We start from the raw sequence: 18,990 nt of genomic DNA, 5'->3' as shown, positions 1-18,990 counted from the left end.
GTTCAGTTAAACTCTTATAGTATTCTTTCAGATTTTTTACTACAAAGTATGAAAATTAAGTTACCCTTATAATATGAAATTTAGCTAAAACATATAGAAGGTAGAACTGCATGTGCATGTTGGAAGCACAATTTTATTCAGCTTATTTTGTCTTTTTTTTTTTTTTTTTTTTTTTTTGTATTTGTCTTTGTTAGGATTACCATCTGGCTTACTATACTACCTGGAGAACCTGCACCTTCAGTGCTACCTGTAGTTTCAGGTATTTTGGATGGCTACCCTTTAATTAACACCCTACAGAATTGTGAAACTATATTCTGCAGCCATTGAGGGGTGGAAACAGGACTATGATTTGACCACAGCGTCAGTGTCATGTCAGTACTAGAGGCTTTATTTCTGGGTGTCTTTTAATTGTTGTGTTTTGTGGCTGTTGCTGTAACTTGCAACTGATTTTTCTTGAATGGGAATTTCCCAGGGGCTGAAAAAGCTTAAGAGAATTCCCCAAGGGTGTCATCAGCTGGTGGCATGGAGCTGCTTCTTCCAGCCTTCCCCCACCTTTGATTTACATGTTAATTAAAGTAGGGATGTTAGATGAGGGCTTGTCTGTGAGATCCAAATTAGTTCAATTAAATGTCGCTCTTTTTCATCAAGCGAAGCAGATGCTACCACGGAGAAAGAAAAAGACTGGTATGTTCACTCCTGCAAGTTGACTGCTACATTTGGGGTTTGAGCCTTCACACCTGCTGTCAGTGTGGCTGCCTTGTAATGTCCCAGAGACTTCTCACAAAATGGGGACAACAGCGTAGCCCAAAAGGGATTTCCATGCCATGAGCGATACTACAATAGAGGTATGGAGTAAGCAGGGTTAAAAGGCCTTAGAAACATAGAGTGATTTAGGTAGGGAAAGACCCTTAAATTTGTCAAGTTCAATCATAAACGCAGCACCACCAAGTCTACCACTAAACCATGTCCTGAAGCGCCACATCTACATATTTTTTAGATACCTCCAGGGCTGGTGACGCAACCACTTCCCTGGGCAGCCTATTCTAGTGCTTGACAACCCTTTCCCTGAAGAATTTTTTCCTAATACCCAATCTAAACCTCCCCTGGTGCGACCTGAGGCCATTTTCTCTCATCCTATCAACTTGTTACTTGGGAAAAGACACTGACCCCCACCTCACTACACCCTCCTTTCAGGTAGTTGTAGAGAGTGATAGGGTGTCCCCTCAGCCTCCTTTTCTCCAGGCTAAGCATCCCCAGATCGCTCAGTTGCTCCTCACAGGACTTGTGCTCCAGACCCTTTACCTTATTCCACTGTTACTTAAAATTAAATGTTTTCTCAGTATGTCTTGAGAGGTGTGTCACATTTTCAGAGCAAAACTTTGGAAATATTTACATAGGTTCTTCATGAAAAAGTTTTGGCACATCAGAGCGACTTTAGAAAGAAGACAGTTTGAAAGAAAAAAACTTATTTGTATAGACCAAGTAAAATCTCCTTCCTACAAGGTAGCTGTGAAGGAAACAGACATGTGACTGGGAACATCACTATTTGGAAAACAGGCTGAAGATAATTTTATAGTAAAAATAAATAAAAAAGGTGGGTAGTCATAATAGGCAGGAATGGGAAGGAATTGGAAGGTGAGGAAAAGGCTATTGTTTCTGAGGCAGTAAAAAAGTGAAAACAAATGGAGAAATTTTAAAAGGGGTGACCAATCAAAATAGCAGACCTTGTAAAGGAAGGCCTAAGAAATAAGAAATTAATGCTACTATGTCTGTATAAATTAAGAGTGGAGAGATATTATGGATTAAATGGGTATTTCTGCAAAGTTACTGAGTTCTATATAGTTATCATTTTTTTTTTTTTTTTTTTTTACCCTGAGTCATAAAAGACCAACAGAAAAACATTAGTCCTTTGGGACTTCAATTTATTGGGTATGTCTCACCAGTCTACTAACTATTTAGTGAGTGAGAAAATAATTTTATTTTGAGCAGAACAAAGGAGTCATTAATTTAAATTGCCAATGGAGAAAGAAGTTCTATTTATAAACTTGGACATGTTTGGTTGATTTAATTTGAATTATGAACTCTTCTATTTTGAAGCTACTTTTAATGAAGTTAGTAAACCAAGAATGTCAATAATAATATTTTCTCTACCACTGAAAAAGCAGCTATCAAAACAAAATTACTTCCTAACGCACAGCTTGTTGCATAAAATGTTAAATCTAATCTGATCATATTTATATAATGTTGGAATTCTATTAATCATAAAGCTTGAAAGCTTGCATTTTAACAATTACCTCACCGTTCCAGGAAATATAATTTAGATCGGGCTACATTTTCTTGCTTCAAGAAGATGCTATTTTTACTACTTTCCTGTTTTTCTAAATAGTTTCTATCATAACATTGGACTCCTGGTTATTCAGAATGAACTACTGTGTACTGAATTATTTTTCTTTTTTTGAAGAATGTACATTTGTTATCTAGACAGCTGCGATGTACAGACCTGTATTATGGAGATGAAATGCAAATAGAATTCTTTCTGTCTTTTAAAATGATTTCAGAGTACAAGAACATGGAAAATATTTTGTCATTTAATGGAGTTACTTTGCTTGTGTCATGTCTCATTTTGCTTGCTAAAGCAGTATGCTGCTGAATGTTGTTGCACAAAATATTTAAAATGTCAGTTATATTTGTAAGCTGACTGTTTCTTTTTAAAATGAAACAGAAGTGGTATCTATTGATACGTTTGATTAAACATTCAAGAATGTGCTGGGAATAAAACTTGCAATCTGTTTTAAGTTTCTGGTTTTATAAATAAACTTGAAAAATTATTTGTGAAACTAGAATAATGAAAACCTTATTCCACTTCTTTACAGTTAAAAAGAACCTAATCAGCTCAGCATGCCAAAACATCTGAATTCTAGTGATGCTATACTAGATGAGGTAAATGCATCTGGTTTATAGTTCATTAGGGAAAATAAAAATATAATGAATCAGTGAAATCCCTGGAAGAAGGAATTAGTTTCCAGTAGCTTTACATAGGTACCTAATGTTTTTAAACAAATGCAAGCAAATTTGCTGTGTCACAACAAAAAAAAAAGGTCTACCTTTTTTCCCAGTTAACTTAAAACATTCAGAGGCTCTGCTGAGAGTTGAAAGTGAAGGGAGAAGGACCTACAGAAGGCAATTCAGAATTTATGTGTTGCAGTGCTCTCTAGAGGTCCTTTTTTTTCTCCATTGGCTATAGAGGGAGTCCAGGGAAAGCAGACTCCTGATTTGAACATTTGAGTTTGGGGCCTCCAATTAGACAGGAAAAGGCAAAAAAAAAAAAGAGGAAAGAAATTTCTGATGGGGCAATTACATATGCAGTTACTTTTTTGAAGACTCTGGAAGTTTTACTATTGGCGTTATTTTCTCCTGTGAAAACACTGCAAAATTTTAAAAATTGGCATAAAAACTTAAAGCATTGTTTCAGCAGAACAACTGAGGTGAAACAATAGACCACTTTTTTTTTTGAAAATTATAAAGGTTTTTCTTTCAATTCCGTTCATCCTCAGTTATGAAAAAGGTAGTTTATTTATTTCAGATGCCATTCTAATGTTATTAAGCGCTTCTTTTTTTTTTTTTTTTTTTTTTTTTCTTGAAACAGTGTGCTGTACATGCAGTACAGTTAATATTTTTGCTACAAGTAAATCACACTGTAAATTGCATACTTCTGTGTTCTTTCTTTGTGCTTATAACCTGTAGTGGCTTGCTATATGGCTCCTTGCTGTTTTCAACTAAGAAAAGATGAGTTATGTGAGTTTTACGACATGCACTTGCATTCTGAGCTAACATTCTAAAGGTCAAATGCTAATTTTGTTCTAGTGTTTAGGGAGTGGTGTCACAGATTTGAGATGGCTGGCAGGTGAGCATGTGGTATGAAAATTACAACAGGCTTGTCAAAGAGTACAATTGAAATGAAATATTAATAAGCCTGCCTTTAGTCAATAAGGGCATCTGGACCAAGTAATCCCCTTCTATTAGTGTCATAAACTTATTGTTAATTGTCTGTATTTAAATAAATTTTGCTGTAGTGATAATGTTTTTGTTGTGTTAATCTACGTTTTTTATGACAGAATAATATTTTTAGGTAGTTAAGTGTCTGCAGATTATCAGCCCATGATAATGTACAACGTTACTGTAAGATCAGCCTTAATTTGGGATGGCTGCATTGTAACTGCAGCTCAGCAAAGCAAGAGTATGACATGAGTATTACTATTTCTCTTTGTGGTAATAAAAGTATTAATATTTAAGATCAGAGACAGCTGGCTAATAAGTGTATCCTAACTAAAAAAGAACATTCCTTTTGACTAAAAGATAATAGCCTGTGATTGTTTCCAACTCCTCACTTTTGAGCTAAAACAATACTGGCGATACCCCTATAGGCTCCATCAAGAGCCATCACTCCATGTTGTCACATTATTTACTGTTTGATTCGTTCTTAGAAGTGTGGCAGTTAGCAAGCTGCTTAAGGAATCCACCCCTCCCAGGGATGGATACCTGGCTTTGTTAACATCAAAATGATGGGTTTTCAGTACCTTTTAGTACCTTTTTTTTTTGTTTGTTTGTTTTGTTTTGTTTTGGTTTTGTTTTGTTTTTTGTTTTTTTTTTTTTGAAACAGTATGTGAATTGGGTCTCTCCAATCACTTGGCAGAGATCGGGGAGCAGAGGGGGAGATGCTGCCCAATTGTTCTCACCATGATCATAGTTAATAAAGCTTCTGTTTGACCTGTCCTGAATCAGGCCCGTTGTTACCCACTTGCAGCCCCCAGATTCTCCAACATCTTACTGATCCCATTCCTCACCTACTTCTATATAGATTTGTTGTTCTCTAATCACAAATACAAAGAAACACAAACTTCTGATAATAGTGCCACATCTTTTCTGCACATTTTCCCTTCAGTCCCTAGGTCTTTACCAGCTGGATATAGTAAAGCATGTTTGTCTGCTGCCCCTGTGGTTTCTACCAGGTACCAGGGAAGTGCTTAACTTTGCAACTAACTGCCTCTTTTGATTTCTGCAGCTGTTGTTCTATTTGCCTAAAAACATTGAAGCATGGACAGAATTAAATTTCTTACAAAAACAGTACGCTGCCAGTAGGCCTTCTTCATATCTCTAGATTTGCACATTTCACTACCTTTGAAAATTCACCCAGCTAGGTGTAAACCAGTCCAGAGTGCTGTGGGTCAACAATGTCTGTTGTAGTTTCAAAGTCCGTCTCAGATCTTCTCGTGTTTATGCACTTTAGCTCATAGATCCATGTCTGCTGAGACATCATAAAAATATTTTCCTGTTTACTACTGGAAGTTATTTTTGCCTTGTACTCTTGTCTGTCCAAGTCTGGGGCCATGCAGCTACTTGGCATACTGTTAAGACAGGGAAGGGAGAAACTGGTGTTTTTACAGCTGCCTCAGGTCCCTCAGACTTCATCCAAGCTGACACTTTGTATAGCAGTGAAGGTAGAGGCTTTGAGTACACTGCCACTTCTTTCTTTCATACGAAATGTTTTATCCAGGTGGAAAACAAAAAGCATACTCTGTTGCTTTTTCAGCAAAAGAGATGTCCGCTCCATTTCACTTTTCAGAGTGTGCTATTTTTCTAGTTTAAAACAGTGACCTGTATTAACTCCCATCCTATCTTATCTTTTGCATCCATTAAGTGGCAATTTTTATTAAAAAAAAAAAAAAAATCTTACAGTCCATATGTAAACACCTCAGGCTTTTAACATCCAGTTAATCCTATTGACAGCAACAGGCAGAATTTAGTAGCATGATAACATGACAGGAAAATCCATTTTGCATCACCATTTATTACTAGAAAATCCTGTCCTATTCCTGATTCATGACAATGAAAAATCATCTTCTGAGGGCATTGGTTGATTTCTGATTTAATGTAAATCTTTGTCTAAAAATCCCCCAAGCTCTGCTTTGTTTAAACAGTACCATCTATTCAACAACACTGTTATTAAGAGGTTGCTTTTGAGTATGTAAACCCAGATATTTAGAATTTGCTTTTGTCTGTTTCAACTTCTTCATCACCTAATTGTTTTAAAGGCTCTATGAAAAAAGAAACTGCCTACTGAATGAGTACTTCTATCCCTTTTTTCCCCCTTATTATGCTTCATTTTCAAGATAAAGTACAATGATTGGAAACTTCCATCACCAATGGCACTGTTTTCCAGTGTTGTTTCCAATTTGGGTAGCTAGTTCTTAATATCTGAAGCAGTCACAGTGTGATTAAACATAAGTAATGAGCAACGATTAGTGCCAGAGTGAAACTCCTAACTATGCATGGTCCATGGTTTTACTTAATCACAATGTACTTAGGACAGAATCTATGTCCTATGGAAGTGTTTTAATGGATTAAGTTTGACCTCAGGGATAGCATCAATCCTGTCCTTTTTCCCACAAAGAAGCAAAATAAGAGAGAAATCAGTTTGAAGCATGAATTTCCCCACCTTTTCTAATACAAACATTTTATTTTCAGAACTTCATGAGGAAAATAACACAACTTCCTTAGAAAAACAACTGTTATGAAGATGTAAAAAATGTCAGTGGAGGGAAGATGTTTTCATAAGTAAATCTGGACATCGCATATGAGTCTTCAATCAGAACACAACCAACAAAACTAGTCCTTATTTCTGTGCTGAATTTGCAATGTAAGGATGCGAGGAGAGATGCAGGTAGAATCATGTTGTTCTTTAGAGCAGTGAATCTAGTTTGAAAAAGCACATATCCTTCGGAGGGCACAAAGCCCCTTACCTGTGTAGAGGCCTTTAGGACTGTGTCGGACACAGGGGCCACCAGCGCACTCAGGTGTTCAGGACAGTTGTCCCTGTGTGCCCGTGGTGGTGTGTGTGCCTGGGTGGCTGGCACGTGGGAAGCGTGTTCTTTGTGGTAGGGAAATTGTGATTAGCAGGCATGTGCGCACACACACGTAATGTAAAAATAGCTTGCTTTGGATAATATCTACCAACTACTTTATACGAGTAGTTATTTTAAATAAGCTGAGACTGAGTTAGTCACAGCTGAAAAGGCTCAGCCTTTTGGTTGAACATACAACAAATTTGAAGAACTGTTTCTTATATGTATATCCATACACACACAAACACATGTATGCATACATTCACATGTATGTATATATAAACACAGACATATATGTATATGCATGTATTTGTATACACACACAGACAAGGGAAAGAAGCAGTTTTCCAAAGCTGCTGAATGTTCATTCAACCAAGAAGCTGAGCCTTTTTGGCCAAGACTAGTTCACTGAGACATTGTGCACGTCCCCAGATTTGTCTTTAAATGTAGTCTTCTTGGTAGCATGTATTGTGGGCAGAAAGAAATACTTTTGCAATGGGATAATTTAGATTCTGTAAGGATATTAGTGAATGTAAGCACCAGTATATACTCAATATGTAAAATTAGAGAGTAGCATATCAGGTCTTGGTAATACTTCAGTGAGATCCAAGATAGTTACAAAAGCCCAAACTTTACCATAAACGTTTAACAGAAGGTTAGCAGAAATACTTATTCATATTAAAGTTTTGTTTTCTGGAAAAAATAGCATAGGACATATTAGTATCTCTGAATTATCTTCAACATCCTATTTTTAAATCGTGTGTCTAAACTGAGCTATACCTCTCACTTTGACACCTTGTAAGACCTAAGCAGGAAAAATGGAGGCTTTCTCTCAGACAGGAATGACTAAATTAGGTATCATGTTCTTCTTCATACAGGTAAATATATCTACTCATGTCAAGAGAAGAAAAGCAACTTCTCCAGCAGCTAAAAGAATAAAATTTCCAGTGAAGGGTCTTGGAGTTGGTAATTCTACTTCTATCTTTTAAACATATAAGCATTTTATGAAACCTTTATCTGCTAGGGAAAGCAGCATTAAGATCAAATCTCCCAACCCTTCCTCTGTAACTTTCTAAGACCACTAGATTTTGAAACAACTGTTTGCACACCTGAATGCTTAGCTGCTTTGCATACTTAATCCTCAAGTATACATTGCTGCTCTAATGACTGATAATAAGGAGATCTCATTTCCTCATAATCCATGGGTCATTAACACATTATGTAGTGTTCCATAGCACCAATAAACTTGGATATCTTTTCAAGAAATTCCCTCCCCTTTTTTTGACTGTTGCTGCAGATGATCCTTAGCTTCTAAGTGTTGTTCAGTGGATACAGTACTACTCCAGTCATGCATCCTTCGGCGCACAGTGAAAGGCCTATTTTTGCTCTCTTGCTTTTGAAAGAACAAATTGGGAAATGTTTCTTCAGACTTTCAGTGATCTGACAGAAGAGCTCACAGTGCACAAACAGAAGTTTCAATCAGTAAAAGACAATATGGTAACTCATGGGTAATATCGAAAATTTAAATAGAATTTAAATTTTATATCAGTGAAGACTATAGGGGGCTAACCCAGGATTCCTCTAAGCAGAAGTAGCTGTTTTCAGTTCTATGTTATTGCTACTCTTCAAAGGTAAGAGGAAACAATGGTACAGAAAGAAATAAAACATATCAGAAGCCCATTTAACTAGCATATACTAGGCAGACAGGAATAACTTCAGAAATTTGTTATAGGGAAAACCAGTTTGTGTTATGTTAGAATTTCGTTGGGGTTTTGTTTTGTTTTGGTTTGTTTTTTTAATCTTTTGCCTGAAGAGATTTCCCCTTTCTCTGTTTATACAGGATATTATTTTCTGTATGGAAGACCTCTAAATCATAAGAGCAAAGGCAATCCTCTCTCATGGTATTTTAAAAGATGATTACATCTTAAGGGAACAGAGACACATTGGATGATTAGTGTGTGTAGGAAAATGATGTTTCATCTTGAACCTTAATGGAGAAACCTCCATCTTTTTCTGGTCTGTTAAACTTCTGCTGAATGTTATTAGTTGCACACAGTATTGACCTTAAAACAAATCTTGAAGACAGTAAAAAGTATACCCACTTAAGGATGTCTAAACAGCAGATGAACAACCATTATCCCTTTTGATCTCAAGAGACTGTAATTTTTTTTTTTTTGTAAGAAAAGCCTATTTGTCTATCTTCTTAACGTGTTAATGTGCTCTTTCAAGAGAGAAGCTGTGAGGTAAGGAGCAGGTAAGACAAAGGTGACATAAGATAAAGACTTGGATAACAGACAGAGAAGATGAAAGTAAAAGAAAGGCCCTGCAATGTCTTTTACCTATTCAAGATCAAGGGGGGTTTACCAGATTATTGTGAAAAGAAGCCTGTACCTAGTACACCATGTAGCAGAAGTCTGTGTTAGGTAGTCCTAAACTTCAGAACGGTTATTGCAATTCAGTTCTAGAGTGTAGACATTCTTTAAACGTTTGTGCTAATTCAAAAGGTTTGTCTCTCTTTACATACTATTGCATTAGATTCACTTTTCATCAGCAGAAGGAGAGAAATACATTGAAGGAGCTCAGAAAATGCTATCAAATAAATTGCCAAGACATCATTTAGCAAGGTACTGCAAAATGTTGAGGTAAATGACTAACTTTGCACTCTACAAAGAATCTGATTTAAGTGTTTTCAGTTATACAGGGCTTAAGAAAACACTCCTCAGGCCAATGGATGTTCAAGTGGGCTGCTCAAAAGCTGTCAACATCAAGCCAGGAGGTCATTCCTGCCCTTGGAGCACCCCATGTATCAGTGAAAACTCAAGACTGGGTCTTAAGATATAAAGTTCAAAACATTTCTTCTTCTCATTTGCATTGTGTCAAAGGCTAAGATCTCTGAAGGGAGAAATTAATGTCTTTATATTCTTTGAATGCTATAGGTTTCAATATACATTAGATATACTGAATATGTCAATATATATATGAATGTATGTTTAATATACTCACACTGAATATAGCAATATAGAAGGAAACTCTAACCATTAGTGGTCTTTATCTAAGTGAGGTTACATAATTATTTTTAATGACTAATGTTTGGAATAATTAACATTTAAATATATTTTAAAAAAATATTTATAGGTACTTCATTTGAACCCAGACATGTAGCAGCAAAGTAGGTAGTTGAACCTTCCTGAACTGTCACAAATTTTTTTCACTGTACTTATTTATTTTAATTTACCTTGAATTCCTAAGGTTCTGTTCAAAGAGATAGCCTTCAGGTTAGATTCTGACATTTTAGTAGCTTATACAGGGGAGAAAGAAGTTGCTTTCTATCCCCCATCCCTTAGGTGAAATCCTTGCCTTATAAAAATATATTATTTTTAAAGTGCTTGTACTATTCTTAAGCCAGTGAAAGCTAGCTCATCTGCAATTGTTTAGTAAGGTACAATGATCATTTCCAAAGGTACTTGTGGGGAAATTGTACCATTATCATGGCTTCAAGGCAGAAAGATCTGTCCCTATTCATATAATAGGCTAAATTTTTTAAGCTACTGTTACATCTAACATCCAATATCTTGATTTAAGTAGATCAGCTGAGGAACAATTTATCATATAACTGCATAAGTTTTTAAACTGCTGTTTTCCTCTCCTTGCTGTAGCTTTATATTGGAGTTCTAGCATGAATTTTTCCCTTTCAGCTATATTCACTCTTTTTTTCCTTCTAGTACCGATGTTGCTTTATCGGAACACTTCTTCACAAATAAGCATTTCTAAAAATAATGTATGGGACACTAAGCTTGGTATACTTTGGTATATTAAATATACTGAGCTTCTGAGATGCCTCCTTGTAAGACATTATTGTTATTATCGCAGATTATTCTTATGGTTTATTCTTGAACAATATTATTTTAGTCATGCAGTTGTAAAATTAACATAGAAGATAGTTAATTGGTATTACAGTAATGAAGTCACTACTGATCTATACAGGGAAAAATATTTGACCAGACACTAATTATAACAGGGAGGTGACATGACCTGTGAAAAGCTGTCAAATAGTTTATCTAAGCCAGAAAGAAATAATCCTCAGTGGACTTCCATACATTTTCATTTCTGAGCTCCACTTTTTTATTTTTTTTTAGTTAAAAGCCAGGAGATTACTTGGGAGTTGACAGATGCAGTTTAAAAACGCTGACTGAATTTGAACAAAAGCTTTGACAATTTTACACACAGCAGTTCAACAAGCCAGCCATCACTTTTTAGCTTTTTATCATCTAACTTTATTGTCAACTGCCTAGTCTCTGGCTCCTACTGTGGAACACATTCCCAAAACACATTGCAGAGGCCAGAAGTACAAATGGATACTTAAAAACATTTACGAAATTAATTGAGAATAATTCCATCAATAGCTTTTATGCAAATTGATCTGGGTATAACTCTTAGTCATATGTTTTGTTTCTGGAAGCTAGGACTTTTATCAGGTAAAGGATCTCTTTATATAGAACTTTTACAGTCTTTTTAATAATCTGCTTCCAACTGACATTGTAGATACATACTGGGCTATACAGGTACTTGGTGTGATTTGGAATGTCCCTTGTTCAAATTAATTTTCACAGTAACTCTTAGATTTATGAACAATGTGCTCCTCTAGTCTCCTTTGAGGTCACTTGTTTCACCATTTTGATTCTGTTATTTTATTTAATCTCATGTTATACTTCAGTTTTCACAACTGGACTTTGCAGTGGTATCACATTTCACCTTCTCCCCTAGGCCTGATCTTTGTCATAAGGATTACAGTTTTGTACAGCTATACAAGCCAGCATGATTTTTATTAAAACCAGCTGTAGCACCATTATAAGGAATTTCTGAAACAATAAATTATACCAAAACATTTTTTGGTTTTGTTTTCTTGTCTAAATTTTTTTCTAACCATACAGACAAACTGAATTTTGGCTGATCGGGAAATTTCAACACTGAAAATGGTTTCTTTTTCTACATTCCTAAATCCATGGTTAACCCTTTGTTTGTTATAACCCTTTGTTTGTTTGATAACCCTTTGTTTGTTATCAGTTTCTCAGTGAATACTTCCAATTCCCTGATAAAACCTTCCCCTCAAAAATGCTTACCTTTCTATCAGATAGCGGTAAACATGTTCCTGGGACAGCCTACGCAAGGAAAATTCTTGCTGCTAAAGCAGGAGGACTTTGTGAGGCTCCATAACGTATCAGGTCAGGACTTCCAGGCAGCCATGACCAACTCATGGTTATCTGAAAATAAAATTTTAGCTTTAAGTCTTATTATTATAATTCTTTTTATTATAAAGGACACAACAAAATCTCTAGGCATAGAAAGCATTGGGTAACATTTACTTCCCTCTAACTGAGAGCTGTGCTCTCCTGTATGATCTTCATCCGCCTGACTATGGGAAAGGCCTTGCAGTCAATATTCTTCCTTAAAACCAGAATTTGCCTATCTGATTGAAACATTTGCTTGAATCCTACCTTAAATCCTTCAGCTTGACAGTTACATAGAGCACTCTCTAATCTATACTATTCAGCTGCCAAGACAGCCTTACTGATTAGGACTGTGACGAGATGAAACGTGAACCCCTTTTTTCAATATGCCAGCCAGCTTCCTATTTTTGGTTTTATTAAGTCATGCTTCTTATTCTCTTTTTCCAGTGCCTTCTTTCAGACCTCACTATTGCAGGTCCTCATCAAAGTCACTTCTGTGTTCCCTCTTTGACATAGTCTTATGACAGGAGAGGCTTTTCCCTCTTTATGACAGCTTAATAATACAAACTGTGAATCCAGAAGAGCTTGTCTGTGTTTCCTGAAATATTCACTGGCAACCAGTATATTCAATATTTAAGATCTCATATCACTGATAAAACATGCAAAACAATCTGGGAAAGACACAGAAAATGGTTAATAACCATCATGTTTACATATATTTTATGAGATACTATAAAGTTGCCTTTCTTCCTACTTGATGTGACTAATTCATTAGGCAATAAAAGCCAAAAGAACTTTTTTTCAGAAGCAATTTACTATTTAGTACATGAAATAAAAGCAAAAGGATTAGAATTGCTGTTAATTTTTAGAAGACCGTATATCTGAATGTTCAGTTCCTTTGAGCAATTTTAACACAACTATTAGACAAAACACGGTAAGTTTTGGTGCCAGTTTTCAGTGGATGCAGAGCCAATGCTAGACCTACGCTTACGAAAAATCTCCCTAGATCAGGCTTGGAGCATCACTGTTTGCTGTGTTTCATGGAGAACACTTACAGAGTTCAGACAGGTTAGCTTACAAGAGACCAGCCCAAATAGGAGCCAGTGAAGAACTCCTGTGAATAGTCTCAATTCAGTGTTGTATTGCTACTTAATGAGACACAATTAAAGATGAGAATCGGTAAAATAGAAACAAAGTACTGCAATGCAAAACTTGTCTGAACAGTGACCTGTAAGAAACAAGCAGGGCATTTACTTGCTTTACTTTATTTTCAGTTTTCAAGTCATCATAATGCAAATATCCATGAGCTTCACTTTTTCATGCAGAAGTAGTTATCCTGTCAAAAATCATGCTTGTAGAAAACAAAAGTTGTTAGTAAGTTAAGAACCCTGAATATTTCTGAATGAGAATTTTCCTAAACCAAGTGTCTCAATCATGTCTAAGTACTCAAAGTGTAACAGAAGTGTTCCTTACTATAAATACATCTTCAATTTGAGGCGAAAGGAGATGAACACAGTTGTAATGTACCAGTTTTACTGATTGTGGTTTGGTTTTGTACCCTTCTATTGCAATCAAATGTCATTTGCAAAGCACTAATTCAGGCATTTCCCTTGAAGTAACTGTCAAGTCTTCCAATCGGCTTCATTAAGTTCTCTATTTTAGAAAGCATCAAGATGTTTCAGGCAGGCTACTACTGAAAATAAAAGTGTGTATGCAGCTATAGGTACTTTGTGTAAATACAGTTCCAGTCCTTCTGTCCTCAGCATTATCTTTCATGCTTTTCATGGAAAATACTGTCTTTCAGCTACATTTGTGGAGTGTCTAGCACAAATTATTCTTAGTTGGTTGGTTCCCATGGGCTATTGTAATACAATTAGTATATTATTTGCATTAAAACATTGTGTATTAAATAGCATTCACCTGTAAAAAGTAAGCTAAATATAATGCAGCGCAAACAAACAGAGAGAGGTCTTGCCAAGTGGGTGAGTTTTGGCTTATCCATGTGAGATACCTCATTATATTTTCACCTTTTCTGGAAGTAAATCTGTTGCAGTCCAAATGATCTTACCTGTACTACTAACAGAATGATATCTTCCTCCTTTGATCAGTAACATGCACAATGAACTACAGAAGCGTTATCAGCATCTATGGACCACTCCACTCTCTGAACCAGAGTTCTGGGAGAAAATGAATGGGGTTTTTGTTTGCTTGCTTTAAAATAATATACATAATACTGAAATGTTTAAACTCTGATTAAGGATTATAGAGACATTCACTGGGGGAAGGAGAGAAGTACTGTTGAGACAAAAAGTTGCTGTAGGAAATAAGGAATCTTGTGGAAGCTGAAGCAAGCCATTCATTGTTATTATACGCACTTTATGAAGCATATATATACGTAAGAATTTGGGATGCAATAGTAGTGCTGAGTTCAGCAATTAAGAATCTAACAGTGGTAACAAGCAATATATGAGGAAGCAGGAGACATATGGATGCGCTGCTAGTACCAGAGACGGGGTGGAGGAGTGTGGAAACACAGGCAGGGACAGGACCCCCATCTCCAAGCCTGAACACACAGATGAAAAAAGAGTTGATGTGCACATTACACGATTCTAGGGAAGGAGGAGCAGTGGGGAAAAGAGTTTGCTGGATACACATTGTAACATCTGACTTGGGAAATAAGTGTGATGTAGATGGGCAGTTATCCTGAGAAGTCTCCCTCACAGCCTTGAGAGAAGTGTGGTTTTGTTTGCAAACCTGTGCTCAGAAATTTGATATCATTGGCTGCTACCAGCACTGTTTATTCACATGGACTGAGGAATAAGTCTCATAAGACCATATTATACTCTTTAGGTAAAGGATGACAAAGACTGCAGATGAGATAATATTCTTATCAACTGTGCTGTCCCACAGGCAAGATTCTGGAATGAAGAGGTGCACCCTGAATACAAGCATGTAACTGCATATCGTGTCATCAGAGAAAGAAGGGACTGAGAAATAATGGCAGTTGTGCTCTACTTCTGTAGCAAGGAGTATATGTAGAATCCACAAATTCACCTATCAAATGTAATTCAATTTTCCAGGGAAAATCTGTTCTATGTCCTAGACAGTAATAAACAGAATACTGTGCATGCATTAGCCCGATGTACAACAGTTAATGCTGCAATGAATTTTGCACTTAAAGAGAAACTGAATCTACTGCTTCTCATTAATGATTTAGACTCCATGCTGGAGGCTGGCATTTGTGAGGGCCTTTTCTTTCTTTTTTTTTTTTTTTTTTTTTCTTTTAATATGTAGTAGTGTAATAGGAGGCAGAGCTTTGTGCAACACTGAATTTCATTATCACCAGTGCTTTGCAGTTTTGAAGTGCTCAGGGTTGTTGCATCTATTCACTGGGGATCCAGAGTAAAAACACCGCAGTAGTTCTACGCAGAAAACCCAGGGGTGCTTGATAAATCTTGTTCAAATTGAGATGCTATGGTATTTGTACAACAAGAAAAAGGAAACGTGCTGTTGCTTCAAGGACCACTATCTGACAGTCTCCTCTCTGGCATGTGCAGAATAATGCCCAGAGAGGTTTGCTGCGGTAGGAAACGGCTCCACTAACGGGGCGTTACCTGTGGAGAGGAGAAGCCCAGATGTACAGGCTGCTTTGGAATTTAACTCATACTCCCAGCTAATCCGTGATTTCCACTTAGGTAGTGATCCTTCTTACTGGACATAAATCTGTTTTAATAAGAAAGGAGCAATCAGTCAATCACACAAACTCTTAAGCAAGGAAATTTAATATTTGAGGTAAAAAAAAAATCATCCTCTCTACTCTTCTTGTGTCGAATCTAATCATCTGGGCACTCTTTCCATCTATCAGGAATGGTGATAATTTCTCAGATTTTATGGAAAGGAAGAGGATGAATAGACTTATATGGGGCAGATTTATTCCTGTAAGAGACACTTGTGTCTTTTTATTTTTTCCTGTGCCTACTTCTATACTGCGTCAAACACTTTTATATAAACATAAGTACGTGAAAATTAACACTGACTTCCATAGGATCACGCAGAAATGTAAACTCCATTTACATTTGCTGTTCATATCTGTAAATATTAAATATATAGTAAAAAATATAATTAAAAATTTCAAGATGAAATCAAAAAACCAAATCCTCCTTTATTTTTTCCCCCTTATATCTTAGTGATCTTGGATGAAATGATATCTCTAAAATGAAAAGATATGTGATTTATTTATCAGTAAGTCTTTAAGATATACCTCTTAAAAATGTAGCTGTTTATCTGATACTTACTTAGCTAGCAATACTCATTCATAGACATAGTCTGTAACTAGAAATGGAGCAATTCTCATGTAGGAAATTATTTTGAAATATATTATTCTGCTGATTTCCAGAAGCAATGAAAATTTCATTACACAAAGTCTATTTACCTAAACAAGCTCAAAGGACAGGACCTTGCAGGTGAATTAAAAACCTGTCTGTGTTTCAAAATTCAAAGGGACAAGATGATGTTTCTTAGACTAGCACACCAAGAAAATTATTTTCTCCATGATGATTCTTGGTTAAGGAGAACTGTGAGTCTCAGTGTTCAATCACCTTCTGAGTCTGTCCAGCTCACTATTAACAAGCATGGAGCTGCAAAAAAAATGGAACTTGAAAGGAGAAAAGGAGAAAGCATTCCCAAATATATCTGAAGCTACGCATTTCTAAAAGCCAGTGAAAATCCATCTTATGGATGCACATCACAGCAGATCAGTTTTATCCAGTCAGAGCACATGCTGTTTGGTATTCATTAATGATTTTATGACAAATTGGATGTATTTTCATCTACAGGTACAGATACGTCACTGAAGATTTCATTTCTCAAAAAAAATAATATAGTGCATGAGGATCTAAAATTTAAGTTTGATTTATTTTTCAGCAAGCCTTTACACATTTCATTTTAAATGCAGTCATATTTAGAATGACATCTCAGGAAAGAAACAACACCTTTAGAAGTTCCCTTTGCCAGCAGTCTGATCTGATACCAAAGAGCTCAGCTTTTGTGTTAGTTTAATCTTGCATCCTCCAAACACATTGTACTTATTTAATCTCTTGTGAAGGCCTCACTGTTTTTAAACTCAGAGTATGCTGAGCAATCACTAGAACTGATCATGTTGTATCAGGCTAAGTTTGGGATAGTTTTAGCACAGAAACAAATGGGATGTGAGGGCTCATGATTGTTGTCGTGCTACCATAGTGAAACAACTACTTTATTGCTGATTCATTACTCAAAACCTTTGATAAGTGACACCAATGCTGCCTCACAAATTGAGCAAATGTGTGGCCCAGGCTAGTGTTGTGGAGGGATTACATGGAGAACCAGCTCACAGGGTATAGCAGAGGGCTCTGCAGCTTGTGCTCTCCCAGCACTCCTGAGCATATCTGAACAGCAGGTACTTGCAGGCTAAAATAGGACACACAGGTTTAAATTGCACCAAATTGTACATAAAATCAAGAATCTCTTGAATACACCAAATAAAACAAATAATTTAAAAACCAATGTTGTTTTTGTTTGTGTGGGTAGGAAGGGAATAAGAGAGGGGAATCACACCAGGGGAGCTGCCCGCTGTGTTGTGTACAAGAGTATCTGATATTTAAGCCAGACCTTTAACCACTGTATTTTGACTTGTTTGATGTCTGAGAATAGAAAGAAGCTGGTGTAGATGTTCAGTTCCATTAGTAGCACAGTCACTGTAGTTTACTCATCCAAAGGAAACTGTTTTCCCCATCTGAGGGAGATATTAATCCTGGTGTCATGCAAAATAGCACTTTTCTGAGTTCATTATTTGAAGGTATTACACTTGACTTTGTTGTTGGTTAAGTCTCCCATTGTGATGGTAGTTACTTTTATTCCAAGATAAAATATTTATGTATTTTTCACTTTTTATATAAACCTGTCCTCACTTATATTGTCTTAACATGACCTAACACACACCTATGACCAATCAATCCTGGATTAATTCAGAAGGTGGCATCCTTCTTTAAAATTTTCCATCAGCAAGACCAACGGAGGAAACAAATGTATTAAGTGAGCTGACACACTGTTCTATTATTTCTTCTAGTTTTTATCTGCTCAGGAGAGTAGATTATTCACTAGCTAGAACTTTCAAATACTCTTGGTAATAAATTTTGCATGATAGAGATAGACACAACTCCATAGTCATAAAAACACAAGACATGATCACAAACAACTCAATAATCCACCTGATTATTAGGTTTCCAGGTAACATTGCTACATTTACATTGCCCAGAAGTACTGGACTTTTAAGGCAGACATAAACATATTGCCTAGTCAGCTCTGTCTTCTTTCATAGACAGACTGTCAGGAAACCACATAAACTTACCTGGCAATATGTTGACATGACAAATATGTTTGGACTCTAGAGGATCTCCTCTATCTGCATTTGGAGGCTTTACCTGCAGAGGTTAGGCTGCAGGACATTGAGGAATCTGATTAGGAGAGTACTGTTCAAAGACAGTGAAGAAACAGCTCAAGGAACAAAAATGCTAGCCTTGTTCCTTAGTTTCTTCATCAATTTATACTGCATTTTGTTATATAGTTAATACATGATATTTGATAACATAGGATACGGCCCCAGATGCATTATTTCTGATCTTCTTAATTATGCTATTGTTTTTAAGCCATTTAAGTGGAAGAATATGCTGTGAGGATCATTAAAGAATAATTTTCACAAATAGAAGAGGATGAACATGGGAGACACACAGGTCTTGCTGGAAAATTCAACATCAAGGTGACCAAAATTACATTCTTGGTGGTTATGAGCATCCAGATAGATCTCTCAGTGGTATATGGGA

This window comes from Tyto alba, unplaced genomic scaffold, assembly GCF_018691265.1.
Source record: "Tyto alba isolate M040663 unplaced genomic scaffold, T.alba_DEE_v4.0 Super-Scaffold_23, whole genome shotgun sequence".
NCBI lineage: Eukaryota > Metazoa > Chordata > Aves > Strigiformes > Tytonidae > Tyto > Tyto alba.
The sequence above is the reverse complement of the archived record's forward strand: the minus strand, read 5'-3'. Positions refer to the sequence as shown.